We start from the raw sequence: 16,855 nt of genomic DNA on the forward strand, positions 1-16,855 counted from the left end.
GAGTGCAGGTTAGTGACGAGGCTGATTGTTATCAAAAAGTGAAAGGAAGGGACAGTGTGTGAACACCATATTGCAGCAAAGAATCATATAAGAGTAGGGAAAATTGACAATAGGGCAAACGTAAAGGCTTTGTATCTGAATGCGCGTAGCGTTCGGAATAAAACTAATGAGTTAACAGCGTAAATAGAGATAAATAGATATGATTTGGTGGCGATTGCTGAGACCTGGTTACAGGGAGAACAGGTTTGGGAGTTTAATATCCAAGTGTACTCAGTGTTTCGGAAGGATAGGCAGGAAGGAAAAGGAGGTGGTGTAGCTTTGTTAGTAAAGGAAGAGATCAGTGCTATGGTGTGGAATGATATAGGCACAGGAGAGCAAGATGTAGAGTCAGTCAGGGTAGGAATAAGAAATAGCAAGGGAAAGAAGTCCCTAGTGGGAATAATCTATAGGTCCCCAAACAGCAGTTCAGCAGTAGGGCACAGTATAAACCAGGAAATACTGGGAGCATGTAAGAAAGGCACGGCAATAATCTTGGGTGATTTTAATATGCATATAGACTGGACTAATCAAATTGGCAAGGGTAGCCTTGAGGGAGAGTTAATAGAGAGTATTAGAGATTGTTTCTTGGAGCAATATGTTGTGGAACCAACCAGGGAGCAGGCTATTCTGGATTTGGTTTTGTGTAATGGGATGGGATTAATTAATGATCTCATAGTAAAGGGAAGAGTTATCATAGCATGCTAGAATTTCAAGTTCAGTTTGAGAGCGAGAAACTTGAGTCCCACACTAGTGTTCTGGAGTTAAACAAAGGTAACTACCTAGGCATGAGGGCAGATTTGGCCCTAGTGGATTGGGCAGGAAGACTATAAGGTAGGACAGTTGATGAACAGTGGCAGATATTTAAGGAGATATTCAATTCCTCCCAAGTAAAATATATTCCAAAGAGGAAAAAAAATGGTAAGAGGGGGAAAACGCATCCATGGCTAGGCAAGGAAATTAAAGATAACATAAAGGCAAAAACTAAGGCATACCAAATTGCAAAGGTCAGTGGCAGGATGGAAGATTGGGAAAATTTTAAAGATCAACAAAGGGTTACTAAAAAAATAATAAAAAGAGCAAAGATAAATTATGAAAGAAAACTAGTGCAAAATGTAAAAACTGATAGCAAAAGCTTCTACAAGTATATAAAAGGAAAGAGAGTAGCTAAAGTGAATGTTGGGTCCCTTGGAGGATGAGACTGGGGAGTTAATAGTGGGGAACGCAGAAATGGCAGAGATGCTTAATCAATATTTTGCCTCAGTTTTCATGGTGGAGGACACTAGTACTACCCCAACAGTAACTGGTAGTGCAGGGGGTATAGAGAAGGAGGAACTTAGAGCAATCACCATCACTAGAGAAAAAGTACTGAGCAAACTGTTGGAATTAAAGGGTGAAAAGTCCCCAGGACCTGATGGCCTGCATCCCAGGGTCTGAAAGGAAGTGGCAGCAGAGATAGTGGATGCATTGGCTATAATATTCCAAAATTCCCTGGATTTTGGAAAGGTTCTGGTGGATTGGAAAAATGCTAATATAACGCCCTTATTCAAAAAGGGGGAGAGGCAGAAGGTAGGAAACTATAGACCAGTTAGTTTAATGTCTGTCATTGGGAAATTGTTGGAATCCATTATTAAGGAAGTGGTAATGGGGCATTTGGAAAGGCAAAATGCAATCCATCAGAGTCAGCATGGTTTTATGAAGAGTAAATCGTGTTTGACTAATTTGTTAGAGTTCTTTGAAGATGTAACAAGCAAAGCGGATAATGGGGATCCTGTAGATGTAGTATACCCAGACTTCCAGAAGGCCTTTGATAAGGTACCGCACAAAAGATTAATACACAAGATAAGATCACACGGAGTTAGGGGTAATATATTAGCTTGGATAGAGGATTGGATAACCAACAGAAAGCAGAGTTGGGATAAATGGGTCTTTATCTGGATGGCAAGCTGTAACTAGTGGGGTGCCACAGGGTTCAGTCCTTGGGCCCCAACTATTTACAATCTATATTAATGACTTGGATTCAGGGATAGAAGGTACATTAGCTAAGTTTGCAGATGGCATCAAAATAGATGGGAAAGTAAGTTGCAATGAAGAAATAAGAAATTTACAAATGGTTATGGACAGGTTAGGTGAATGGGCCAAAATTTGGCAGATGGAGTAAACTCCATCGTGGATAACTGTGAGGTTATCCATTTTGGTCGGAAGAATAAAAAGGCGACTTATTATTTAAATGGAGAGAAACTTCAGAATGCTTCAGTGTAGAGGGACCTGGGTGTCCTCGTGCATGAATCGCTGAAAGCTAGTATGCAGGTACAGCAGGTGATAAGGAAGGCAAATGGAATTTTGGCATTTATTGCTAAAGGAATAGAATATAAAAATAGGGAAGTGTTGTTGCAACTGTACAAGGCATTGGTGAGACTGCACCTGGAGTACTGTGCACAGTTTTGGGCCCCTTACTCAAGGAAGGATGTAGTTGCATTGGAGGTGGTTCAGAGGAGGTTCACTAGATTGATTGCAGAGATGTGGGGCTTGTCTTAATAGGAGAGATTGAGCAGTTTAGGCCTATACTCACTAGAGTTTAGAAGGATGAGAGGAGATCTAATTGAGGTATATAAGATGCTAAAGGGGATAGACAAAGTAGACGTGGAGCATTCTAGAATGAGAGGCCATAGTTATAGGCTAAGGGGCGGTAGATTTAAATCAGAGATGAGGAATTATTTTTCTCAAAGGGTTGTGAATCTGCGGAATTCACTGCCTCAGAGTGCAGTGGGTGCCGGGACGCTGAATAAATTTAAGGAAGAGATAGACAGATTTTTAATTAGTAATGGGTTGAAAGGTTATGGGGAGAGGGCGGGAAATTGGAGTTGAGGTCGAAATGAGATCAGCCATGATCGTATTGACTGGCGGGGCAGGCTCGAGGGGCTGAATTGCCTACTCCTGCTCCTAGTTCTTATGTTCTTACCTCAATGCCATTTTCCTGCACTATCTCCATGTTGCCCGATGTCATTTGTCTCCAGAAATCAATTGATTTCTGTTTTGAACCTGCTCAATAACTGAGCTTCCAAAGCCTCCTGGGGCAGAAAATTCCAAAGATTCACTACCTACTGAGTGAAGAAATTCCTCCTCATCTCAGTCTTAAATGGTCTACCCCTTATCCTGAGATTATATCCCTTCATTTTACACTCACCAGTTAGGGGAAACATCTTATCTACGTCTGCCCTGTCACGCCCTGGAAGATTTTTGTAAGTTTCAATGAGGCTGCCCCTCAGTCTTCAAAACTCTAGGGAATACAGACCCATTCTCCCCAATCTCTCCTCATAAGACAATCCTGCCATCCCAGGGATTAATCTGGTGAATCTCTGATGCACTCCCTCTATGGCAAGTATATCCCTCCTTAGATAAGGGGACCAAAACTGTACACAATACTCCAGGCGTGGTCCCACCAAGGTTCTTTACAATTGCAGCAAGACATCTTTACTCCTGTACTCAAATCCCCTTGCGATGAAGGCCAACGTACCATTTGTTTTCCTTATTGCTTACTGCACCTGCATGCTAACGTTTAGTGACTCATAAACAAGGACATGCCGCCACGAAGCAACTCATGGAAGTTGGAAAGTCACCGTTAATGCTCACAATGGATGATGGTCGAGGAGGTGGGAGAGGAAGGTCTAGGATCGACAGGGAGAGGAAGAGGTATCACGGGGTTGAGATTGGGTTGGGGGAAGAAAGTATTAGAGGGTGAGATTGCGAAGGGAGGAATGAAGGTGTTGAGGGGATGAGGTTGGGGAGGGAACAAAAGAGTTGGGGAGGTGAAGTTGGGAGGAGGGGGATTGAAGATGTAAGGAGGGGGTGAGGTTGGGAGGGGGAGGGGAGTGTGTGGGAGGAGGGGGTAATGGGGGAGAAGAAAGCAACTGGGGAAGTAGGTGTAAGGGGCGTGAAAGGTTTAAGGGAATGAGTTCGGTGGGGAAGGAGTGCAGAGAGGGGAAGGAGCCTTGGGGAGGAAGGAGTGCCAAGAGAGGAAGAAGTTCAAGGGGAGGAAGGAGTACAGAGAGGAAGGTGTGTGGAGAGTGGGGGAGTGCACGGGGAGGAAGGAGTGCAGAGCAAGGAGGGAGTCCAGGAGGGGGAGGAGTGCAGGAAGGGGTGGCAGTAAGGGTGGAGAAGAAGTAAGGGTGGAGGAAGGAGTCAGGAAGGGGGGAGGAGTAAAGCTGGAGGAAGAAGCGAGGGTGTCTGAGGGAGTCAGGAAGGGGGAAGGGGTAAGGCTGGAGGAAGAGGCAAGGCTGAAGGAAGGAGTCGGGAGTGGGAAAGGGCAAAGGATAGCGGAAGAAGTAAAGGTGTCTGAGGGAGTCAGGAATGGGGAGGGACTAAGCGATGGAGGGGGAGGTAGTTCGGGGGATGTGAGGACTAAATGGTGGTGGGGGGGAAGGATGTCCAGGTGAGAAGGGGTTCTCGGTGGAAGAAGTTCAGAGGGGGGGAAAGGGTTCTGGGGGGAAGGGTCCAGAGGGGGGAAGGGTTTCTGGGAGGGGGGAAGGAATCCAGGGGTGGGATGTCCAGGTGAACATACAAGGGAGGGGTCTGATGCATCCATGACTACCTCATCGGGAGCATACTGAGTGGGCGTGTTGTAAGGGAATAGTAAGAATGACCGAGGGCAGAGTGAGATGGGAGGGTGAGGATTCGATTGTAGCGATAGAAGGGACAGCGAGGGTGGTTGGTGGGGCCCCAGAGGCATACACAGACCCTGGGGATGGGAAGGAGGAGGTCAGGTTAATGTGGATGGAGGTGGGATTTTCGGGAAGGAGGGGACTGTACACATTCACATCCCCGAAGGAAAAGGGTTGCAGCTGGTAAGTCACGGAGGAGAGGAGGAAGGTGATGCCAAGGGTGTCAACTGTGATGAGGGAGAGGAAATTGGTGACTGGGGGAGGGGAAAAGACAAAAAAGTGAATCCAGACCGTGCCGTCAAAGTCAAAAGTGAAACTAGAGTCATGGTGGGCGGGATTAGGTGTTGCATGGGAGTGTGATCATTGGGTGGGCGGAGATGCAGGTCAGCTCAGATGGACAACTGAAAGCGAACCCCAGCAGGCAGCATTGAGGTGAATGTGATATGTGAAGGACTCGTGTGCATGGAAGAGTGCTTGCACGAGGCTCTGAAAGGCCCTGCCACATGCACACACACATTTTTCCCTCCAGAATCACTTGTGGACCAGCTGCTCCCTCTGTGGTGACAGAGGACAAGGTTGAGGGGGTCACAGGCAAAGTGGACTCGGAGGGAAAGGACAGCCTCTGAGATTCCTGAGTGGATGACCCAGTGGTGTCCAGCTGCCTCCCCTCCTCCCTTCGGATGTCTGAGGGCCCCGGCCTGATTCGTTGAAGGGAAGGAGCACCTGGAGGGACGTCGAGGTGCCTGTTTCCCTCTCGCATTGCCACTACAGGAACTCACCCATGGCTTCTGCGATGGAGTGCAGGTCTGTAAACATCTCTGCAGTCTGTTGGACCAGGGTCTCCACGGTGTCCGCCATCCTCCCCATGGAGACCTCCAAACGTGCACATGTGGGCACCATTTCAACAGAAAGCAAGTGGACACACTCCTCCGACTCATGTGCTACTCTGTTGAGTACTTCCAACAGCTCTGCGTGATGTTCCCCTACCTTCTGCTGACTCTCCAAGATGAGTTGGAAGGCCAAATCCAGAGGCTCGTCATCTGACTCAAACCTCACAGATCCCTCTTCCCCAGCAGTCCTCTGAGTGCCAGGGAGCTCGGCTGAACCTGTCTCCTCCTGCTGCGGACATGTGTCTGTGCGGTGACCACCAGATTGTGAACCCGAGCCTGCTCTAGATCTAGGTCCCACCGAGGTGTTTGTCTCTGCGCTGGTGGAGGGTGTGGGTAAACACTGTGACGGGTCTTCCAGGCTGCTTAATTCCAGCTGGTCAATGGAGGAGGTGTCCTGGAGGTGGCTGGAGTTGAGGACCTGGATGGAGTTGAGGGACTGGCTGGCTGAGGGTGTCGGTCGCTTGGCAGAGCTCCCTGTGAACCAAAGTAGAGATAATTAGTGCATGGCAGCAGAGTCAAAAGCAGGAGAGAGAGAGTTGCGTTGAGAGAGGGATGATATGGTGCAGGATCCTCACGAGGGTGTTCACTGCTGACCTCACCGTCATCGCAGGCATGGTCCACGTCCTCACCAGTCAGTGCGATGTCACGCTTCTCAAAGTGAGTGAGGGGTCTGATGTGGGCCTCTCTACCCCAGGTCTGGGACCTCTCCCTGCTGATGTGAGCCAGCATCTCCTGTATGAAAACAGATGGAGAGAGTGTGAGCAGTACACATGACACTACATGGAATGTTTGTGTGGTGAGCGGAGCCATGGATGGGATGAGGATGTGAGCTCGAGAGGGTATAAGCCTGATGGGGATGTGAGGGTGTGTGTGAGAGTTAGTGCTGTTGTCCCTTGAGGTGTGAGATCCTTGTGGACATGTGATGGGTTTGTGAGTGTGTGAGTTGAGAGTGATGATACGAATGAATTACCCTGGCGGAACGGATGAGACTATTCATCCTGTAGTGGCACTGGATGGCTGTCCTCTTTTGCAAGGCATTGGCGCTGACCACTGCCTCCCAAGCCAGATTAGTGAGGTTGCTGCCCATTCTGTGGCCAGAGCGGTGGTAAAGGACATCACGGAGAGCCTCCACTGCGTCCAAAAGGCACTCGAGCCTTGAGTCATTAAACTTGGGGGCTGCAGTCTTTTTGCCTTTCGGGGCCATGTCTTCTGTGCAGCGGTCGTGGGCTGGAAGCACTGAGAGGTGTGTGCGCGGTTGGACTTTAAATATGGTGCCCGGTGTGATGAAGCGGCGAGGTGATGGTGTGGTGGGTGAATGAGACCCCGCCCACCATGGAAACGGCATGTTTCCTGGCAATGCATATTTAATGCATCGGGTTTTGGACAATATGGCGTGAAAAGCCACCATTGCAGCCGACGGGTAAAATGTCGTTTTACCTGTCTGCTATCACACTTAGTGCAAATCTGGGATGATTCTGCCCATCGTTTCTGGGACAGCTTGACCCTGCACAGCTCTGGTCACTCAAATTCCACTCTTATTCAAACTCTGATTAAATGTTTAATTTCCCAGCTCCTAGCTTAATTTAGTGCCCTAGTTCGGAGAGAGAGCTAAAAGTAATACTCACCAAGCAATCACTTAGACATCTTCCTCTGATGTCACATTATGAAGTTTTCTCCCTCTTTCTTCAGAAGCACTCACTCTGACTCCTTGGCACTGATTTTAACTGTCGGTCCTTTACACTGTTCTCCCTCAGGCTCATCCTCTTATCTTTCCCTAATAATCCAGGTTACATTTTTCTATGTCTTTAGCAATCTTCTATTGAATGTTATTCTTGGCTCTGTGATAGGACTCTCACCTCAGAATTAGAAGGTTGTGGATTCAAATTCCCCTTCAGGGACTTGAGCACATAATCTAGGCTGACATTTCAATGCAGCACTGAGGAAACACAGAGCTGATGGCTTTTGAATGAAATATTAAACTAAGGTTTTGTCTGCCTTCTAATGTGGATGTAAAAGGTCTCATCCAGAAGAGCAAGACATTATCCCTGAACCAACTTCATCAAAACAGTTTACCTGGTCATTTATCTAATTGCTGTATGGAGGACCTTGCTGTGTACATATTGGATGCATATTTCTCTCAAGTTGTACAAAGCTCTGGTTGGATCACATCTGGGGGAGTGCAGTGCAAATTCACCAGAATGTTATCAGGGCTCCAAGAGTTAGATTACAAGGAAAGATTACATAAACCAAGTTTGTAATCCCTAGCATATAGAGGGTTTAAGGGTTATTTGATAGAGGTTTCTAGAATTTTGAAAGAAACTGATAGTGTTATAATCCTGGACCAGAGCCCCAAATTTTGGTACGATCTGGTTAAGGACCAGTAACATTTTGTTTAAAGTAGACAAATTTTGAGATCCAAGGTGCTTACAAAGAGGATAAAGCTACAAGATTCCACGGTTTTAAATATACCAAAATAAACTTTCCAAGACAAAGTCAGAAAAGTAAAACCATTTACAATATTTATCTTATTCTCTAAAATTCAGGGTTAATATGAGGCACATATAAATTAACAGGCAAGCTGTGGTCAAACACACTACACTGCACAATATGTGGCAGATCTCATGACAGATATCATGGATTTCTCAGCAACCCACCCAGACATCAGTAATCACTGGCATGGCCAGCGGGTACAGAGCCCATTGCTCCTACCAAGTAGAAAATCTTACACTCTTTCATGGACAGCTCCCTGAGACTCCTCACCAACTCCTGGCAGCCTGAAGGGCTGTTTTAAAAACCCCCTCCAAGTCACCTTTGGGCCTGACACCTGCCACAGTTCTGCCCCCGCCAGCAGCATTCAGCCAATGTTCGGGCACGTGTCCGGCCAGCCAATGTGGAATCACATTCAGGTTGCAATCGCAGGCAGGAGCGGATAACGCATCTGCTTCCGGGCCCACCGATCATGCACACATATATGTGTAAAATTCTGGCTAGTGTTGTCAACAAATGTTTGCAATGTAGCTTTCTATTCCTTCATCCAAGGAATAGAGTAGATTTATAAATGTAGCGAAAAGTTGTGGACCTAGTACAGTTCCCTGAGGGGCGCCAAAGATCACATCCTGCCAACTGGAGTACATATTCATTATTTCTAACCTCCATGAGGGAAGATTGGATAGGCTGGCATTGTTTTCCTTGGAACTGAGGAGGCTGAGGGGTTACCTGATTGAGAAGTACAAGATTATGAGGGTCCTGGATGGAGTAAACAGGGATGACCTATTTCCCCTAGCGGAGAGTTCAATTACCAGGGGGCACAGATTTAAGGTGATTGGTAGAAGGATTAGAGGGGACATGAGGAAAAACTTCTTCACCTAGAGGGTGGTGGGCATCTGGAATTCACTGCCTAAGTTGGTGGTTGAGGCTGAGATGCTCAACTTATTTAAAAGGCTGGATCTGCATCTGAAGTGCTGTAACATGCAAGGCTACGGACCAGGTGCTGGAAAGTGGGATTAAAATGAGTGACTAGATTCTTTTTTTACTCTTTTAGGCTGGCGCAGATACAATGGGCTGAATGGCCTCTTTCTGTGCTGTAACTTTTCCATGGTTCTGTGGTTCTATCTCCTAACCTATTCTCTATCCAATCCAATAGGTTGCCTCCACTCCATGAGCTGCCATTGTTTTGTTATGTGGAACCTGGTTAAATGTCTTCTGGAAGTCCATATAAATAACATTCATAGACACTCCCTTATCTGCCACCTTAGTTACTTAATCAAAACTAGTTTCGTAGACATGACTTTACAAATCCATGCTCTTTGAGGAGGCTCTTTGTCCTTCCCTCCAACTTGACATAACTCCTCACATGAGAACCTATTGTTTCCTTTCCTATCCATTCCCTTGATTTAGCCTGAATCTCCATAACTTTGAGTTTAATAAATAATCTTTAGTGTGGGTACTTTTCAAAAGCTTTTTGGAAGTTAAGATACACCATATACAGGGTTGACCATATTCTACTTGGGTTGTCAATTTCTCAAGAAAGTAAAGGAGATTGGTCAAGCAGCAAAGGACCACAGCTTATCATCACTTATTTTACCAAATATCCCATCATGTAACTGGTTCTGAATGTGGGCGAAAGCGTCACTGGGCATTCTGACCTGGACACTAGTCTTCACAGAACCATTCAGCTGGCTGTGTGGTAAGCCTTGGCCAAGCGAATGAAGATTGTGTAGAGGTCTTTGTACTATGCCGGTCTCTTCCCATTTACTGGAGATTTGCCAGTGGGATAAACCTTGGAAGGGCACTGCTATAGCAATCACAGCATTTGCCCAAATTACAAAGATATCATGGATAAGGAAGAGAAGAAGAATAACTTCCATAATCATGCAAATAAGTGAGAAGGAAGAAACTGGGCAGGTGGGAGGGAACAAAATGAAATCACATCATGATAACAAAAGCAAATTCTGCAAACACACCATGAGAGCTGAAACAAAATTTAAGGTGCAAGAGTTAAGAAGAGGCTTTGAAGAACTAAAAGAGTTTCTTGCATCTTGAGCAAATTTTCTAAAATGCTAGATAAATTGAATAAGAAAAATATAAATGATATCATCCTTATCATTCAATATCAGTGACGTGTGATTTTTAACCTTGAAAAAGTCATGTGACACATTGCTTCAGTAACATGTTTTATTACACCAACAGCAAACCACTGCTGCATTTAGGCTGCTGCAAGGTCGTGATAAGCATCAGAAATCATGCTGCAATGCCTTGAGAAGTGAATAGACATTCCCCCTCTCATTGAAACAGTTAATGTCTTTTCATCATTTTTGTTTCCCCCTCATAAAATCAGAATGGTACAGCACTGAAGGACGTCATTTGGCCCATCATGTCTATGCCTGCTCTTTGGGAGAGTTATCCAATTAGAACCCATCCCCTGCCCTCTCCCCATTGCCCTGTGAATTTTTTCCATCAAAAATTTATCCAATTTTCTTACTTTACTTTTAAAATCCTCCCCCTTCCCAATGTCCTATTTGCCCTTTCTGCAAGGGCATTGTAATTTAGGTAAAGTCCATTCCTTTCAGCTTCCCCTGCTCCAGAACCTAACCCAATATTCTAGGAATCTGAAACACTTTTCCAGGTATGTCCATCCTTGTACTGTTTTGATCTGTTGGATGAACTTTCTGAAAGTGGAAAGTTCAAGCAAAATGTTAAACATTTACAATTCAAGCAGTTGTGGGTCCTTAGCTTATCTGTAATAGCTGCCAGTACATTTTACAGTCAGCAATATACAGCAAAACCAATACATTAGCAAAACTTTTCATCACTCTCATGGCTTCTAGTAAAGGGAGATGGTGGTGTAGTGGTAATATCACTGGATATTAATGCTCTGGGGACATGGGTTCAAATCCCACCATGGCGGCTGGTGAAGTTTAAATTGAATTAGTAAAATCTGGAATTGGAAGCCAGTCTCAGCGATGGTGCCAGGAAACTATCATGAACTGTCATTAAAAAAAGCCCAATCTAGTTCACTAATTTCCATTAGGGAAGGAAATCAGCAATACCATGACATTACCATGTGACTCCAGAGCCACAACCCTCTGAAATGACCTAGCGAGCCACTCAGTTATACCAAAACGCTACAGAAAAATTGAAAAGGAATACAACCAGATGGACATCACCAATCTATCTGCTGCAGACACATGGGAACACAACCACCTGCAAGTCCCCTCCAAACCACACATCATCCTGACATGGACATATATCGCCATTCCATTACTGTCGCTGGGTCAAAATCCTGCAAATCCCTCCCCAACAGCACTGTGAGAGTATTCAAACCAGATGGGCTGCAATGGTTCAGGAACGCAAATCACACTGTTGTATGTTCAGTAGGTCTAATGGAGAGGTTCTGAGTTTTCTATGGTTAAATATTATCACAGAATCACAGAATCACAGAGTGCAGAAGAGGCCCTTTGGCCCATTGAGTCTGCACAGACATGTGAGAAACACCTGACCTGCCTACCTAATCCCATTTACCAGCACTTGGCCCATAGCCTCGAATGTTATGATGGGCCAAGTGCTCATCCAGGTACTTTTTAAAGGATGTGAGGGAACCCGCCTCCACCACCCTCCCAGGCAGTAGATTCCAGACCGTCACCACCCTCTGGGTAAAAAATTTTTTCCTCACATCCCCCTAAACCTCCTGCCCCTCACCTTGAACTTGTGTCCCCACGTGACTGACCCTTCAACTAAAGGGAACAGCTGCTCCCTATCCACCCTGTCCATGCCCCTCATAATCTGGTACACCTTGATCAGGTCGCCCCTCAGTCTTCTCTGCTCCAGCAAAAACAGCTCAAGTCTATCCAACCTCTCTTCATAACTTAAATGTTTCATCCTAGGCAACATCCTGGTGAATCTCCTCTGCACCCCCTCCAGTGCAATCACATCCTTCCTATAATGTGGTGACCAGAACTGCACACAGTACTCCAGCTGTGGCCTCACCAAGGTTCTATACAACTCCAACATGACCTCCCTATTTTTGTAATCTATGCCTCGATTGATAAAGGCAAGTGTCCCATATGCCTTTTTCACCACCCCACTAATATGCCCCTCCGCCATCAGAGATCTATGGACATGCACGCCAATGTCCCTTTGTTCCTCAGAACTTCCTAGTGTCATGCCATTCATTGAATATTTCCTTGTCAAATGACTCCTTCCAAAGTGTATCACCTCACACTTTTCAGATTTAAATTCCATCTGCCACTCATTTGACCATCCCGTCTATGTCTTCCTGTAGCCCAAGACACTCAACCTCACTGCTAACCACCCGGCCAATCTTTGTGTCATCCGCAAACTTACTAATTCTACTCCCCACATGGTCATCTATGTCGTTTATATAAATGACGAATAATAGGGGACCCAGCACAGACACTGGCTTGCAGTCACTGAAGCATTCTTCTGTCATCACCCTCTGTCTCCTACAACTAAGCCAATTTTGAATCCAACTTATCAAATTACCCTGTATCTCATGCGCTTTTGCCTTCTTTATAAGTCTCCCATGTGGGACCTTGTCAAAGGCTTTGCTGAAATCCATATCAACTATATCAACTGCACTCCTTCATCTACACACCTAATCACCTCCTCAAAAAAATTCAATCAAATTTGTTAGGCTTGACCTCCCTCTGACAAAGCCATGCTGACTATCCCTGATCAAACCTTGCCTCTCCAAGTGGAGATGGATTCTCTCCTTCAGAATTTTGTCCAATAGTTTCCCTACCACTGACGTGAGACTCACTGGCCTGTAGTTCCCTGTCTTATCTCTACAACCCTTCTTAAATAGCAGAACCACATTAGCTGTTCTCCAGTCCTCTAGCACCTCCCCTGTGGCAGAGAGCAATTAAAAATTTGGGTCAGAGCCCCTGTGATCTCCTCCCTTGCCTCCCTCAGCAGTCTGGGACACAAATCATCCGGACCTGGAGATTTGTCTACTTTTCAGCCTGCCAACACCTCCAATAGCTTGTCACTCCCTATATCAATTTGCTTAAGAACCTCGCAGCCTCTCTCCCCGAGTTTGATACCTTCATCCTCATTCTCTTGGGAGAAGACGGATGTGAAGTATTCATTCAACACTCTAGTGACGTCCTCTGACTCCACCCATAGATTGCCCCCTTGTTCCCGAATGGGCCCTATTCTTTCCCTGGTTATCATCTTCCCATTGGTATACTTATAGAATATTTTGGGTTTTTCCCTACTTTTACCAGCCAGAGCTTTCTCATATCCCCTCTTTGCTCTCCTAATTGATTTCTTAAGCTCCACCCTGCACTTTCTGTACTCCACTAATGCCTCCGCTGATTTGCTCCCCTTGTACCTGCTAAAAGCCCCTCTTTTCTTTCTCATCGTATCCTGAATATCTCTGGTCATCCATGGTTCTCTGGGCTTGTTACTCCTTCCTATCACCCTAGAGGGAACATGTTGAGCCTGTACCCTCCCCATTTCCTTTTTGAATGCCCCCCACTGCTCTTTTGTAGATTTTCCCACAAATCGCTGTTCCCAGCCTATCTTGGCCAGATCCTGCCTTATTTTACTAAAATCCGCTCTCTCCCAATCCAAAACATTTTTTGCAACATGTCTATTTCTTTGTCCATAACAAGCTTAAATTGTACCATGTTGTGGTCGCTATCACTAAAATGCTCGCCCACCACCACCTCAGCCACCTGTCCGGCTTCATTCCCCAGAATTAGGTCCAGCACTGCACCGTCCCTTGTTGGACCCTCTACATATTGACCTAAAAAGTTGTCCTGTACACATTTCAAGAAATCCACTCCATCCAAGCCCTTAACACTTTGTCTATCCAATTAATGTTGGGAAAGTTGAAATCACCTAATATAATTACCCTATTGTTATTGTTTTTGCACACCTCTGCAAATTGTGCACATATTTGCTCCTCAATTTCCCGCTGACTATCTGGGGGTCTATAGTAAACACCTAACAATGTGGCTGCCCCTTTTTTATTCCTAAACTCTACCCACAAAGCTTCATTTGATGCCTCCTCCAAGATATCATCTCTCCTTACTGCAGTAACTGACTCCTTAACTAATAATGCAATGCCTCGTCCTCTTTTACCCCCTCCCCTGTCTCGCCTGAAGATTCTATATCCCAGAATGTTGAGCTGCCAATCCTGCCCCTCCCTCAACTACACCTCTGTGATGGCTACTATATCACAATTCCACATGTCAATCCTCACCCTTAACTCATCCGTTTTACCTGTAATACTCCTGGCATTAAAGTAGAGGCCATCCAGCCTTGCCTTACTCCCTTGAAACTTAATGCAGCTGTACTCCCTCTGACTTGATTGTTTTACTGTATTATGATGTGTCCCTATTCTGCTAACATTCTGTGTCCCCTCCCCCTGCCGAATTAGTTTAAACTCCTCCCAACAGCATTAGCAAACCCACCCGCAAGGATATTAGTCCTGCTCTGGTTCAGATGTAGACTGTCCCGCTTGTACAGGTCCCACCTTCCCCAGAAACGGTCCCAGTGATCCAGAAATCTAAAACCCTCCCTCCTGCACCAACTCTTAAGCCACATATTCATCTGCACTATTCTCCTATTTCTGTGCTCGCTAGCACGTGGCACTGAGGGTAATCCAGAGATTACAATCCGAGAGGTGTTGCTTTTTAGTCTACTGCCTAACTCCCTGAATTCTTGATGCAAGACCTCATCTCTCTTTCTATCTATGTCATTGGTACCAACATGTACCATGACCTCTGCCTTATCACACGGCCCCGCACCCCCCCCCACCCCCCGCCCTTTCAGGATGCCCTGCAGCCGTTCAGTTACATCCTAGACCCTGGCACCAGGGAGGCAACACACCATCCTGGAGACACGTTGATGGCTCCATTTGCACCTATCTGTTCCCCTGACTATAGAATCCCCTATTACTATTGCTCTTCCTCTCTTCCTCCCCTCCTGTACAGACAGCCTGCTTGTGGTGCCAGAAGCTTGGCTCTGTCTGCACTCCCTGGAGGAACCAACACCCTCATCAGCCTCCAAAATGGAATACTGATTTGTGAGCGGGACCCCAGGGGACTCCTGAACTACCTGACTGTTTCTCTTGGACTGCCTGGTGGTCACCCACACCCTTCCTTCCTCATGTCCCTTCAGATGTGCTGTGACCACCTCTCTAAATGTGCTATCCCCAATGCCTTCAGGCTCATGGATGCTCCACAGTGTCCCCAGCTGCCGTTCCAGCTCTGAAACCTGAGCTTCCAGGAGCTGCAGCTGGACACACTTCCTGCACACATGCAGGTCCTGGGCCCTAGAAATGTTCCTGGCTTCCCACATGGAGCACAAGGAGCACACCACGGCTTTGAGCTCTCCTGCCATGACTCATCCCTTTAAATTAAACCTTTTAAAACAATTACTCTAGGGCCCTTCTTTCACGATCCTCGTTCCTACAGAATATACAAATTATTAACCACAAAAAGACCAGAAACTATAAGCGATAAAAGTAGCAAAAACTTACCCGACCTTACCCACTACTTACCAGTCATTTCTCTCCCTTGTAGCCTGAATCGCTGCAGCAGGGCAAGACCATTTTCTGTAGATTTAAGACATTGGATAGCAAAGAAAAAATGCAAAGAGGACCTCTTCCCCTCTGCACTGAATTCGCACTTGGCACCAAATTGCCAATACCCACACTCACCATGGCTGTGTCTCACTCATGATGAGGCCTCTCCCCTGCGCATGTGAAGCAAGCTGATCATGTACTTCTAATAGCTATTCATTAGCTATTCATTGGAAACATATAACTAGGTACATATATATAGAGTATAAAACATGCAATGAGCTAACTCCATGCTTGCTTCTACACTGGTTTCTGTCCAGTCCACAATTGATTCTAGTCTCAGGTCATGTGTCTCTTTAAGTCACACTGTGGGTGGTACTGTTTCCCAGTCCCACATTAACCCTTGCTGTGCCGACACCCTAAGAATATACATCCCAAAGGCTTCACCCAACATATTTACATCATAATTGTGCTACTCCTTCACCCTCAAACCCCCTCAAGTCGCTGACTTTATAAATTCAGATGGCCTACAGGCTTGACAAATCTTCCAGATCTTGCACTGGTCACGTTCAGAGTGGTTGGCTCTGTTGATTTGGGTAACCTTTGTTGCTTCATTATTTGAGCTGTAGTCTGTGTTTCTGGCACTTGGTTGTCTTCTTCTGGTATGCTTTTTCTGCTCCTTGGAGTTAAAATTTTATTTGTCAACTCCCCATCTGCTCTGCTGGGGGATGACCAGCTTGTCCCGTTCTTTCTGGAGGGAGTGTTCACTCCATTCATTCATGATAGAAACCTAGTTTTTCTTTTTCCATGTGGTCCGCTGTGTGGGTCCTTGACCTCATCCAAGAAGCATGGTTGGGTCACTTCCTGGTCTGGTACCTCTTTCTCATGGGTGGCTTGGGATCCTCCGCCCATCTGGGTGTCTTAGCTTTAATCATGAAAAGTTGATTACTGCCACAAATTACTTACAGGCATATTGAACATTTTAAGGAAGGTGTGTGTATTTTTAAAGAAATACAATAAAGGACACTGAGCAAATGGTGGCTGATAATGTAAAGCGACCACTTTCTGGAAACTTCCTATATGGATTATGCTGATAGACCTGTCCTGAGAGAAAATTGAATGCACCTGATAAGGTGTAATGGCATTCTTCAAGCAGAGACACTTGAAAGGGAGATAGGAAAGATGCAAAAGACTGAACTTTAATCTCCTGTGGTTGC

This window comes from Cetorhinus maximus, chromosome 5 (genome assembly GCF_964194155.1).
Source record: "Cetorhinus maximus chromosome 5, sCetMax3.hap1.1, whole genome shotgun sequence".
Taxonomy (NCBI): Eukaryota; Metazoa; Chordata; class Chondrichthyes; order Lamniformes; family Cetorhinidae; genus Cetorhinus; species Cetorhinus maximus.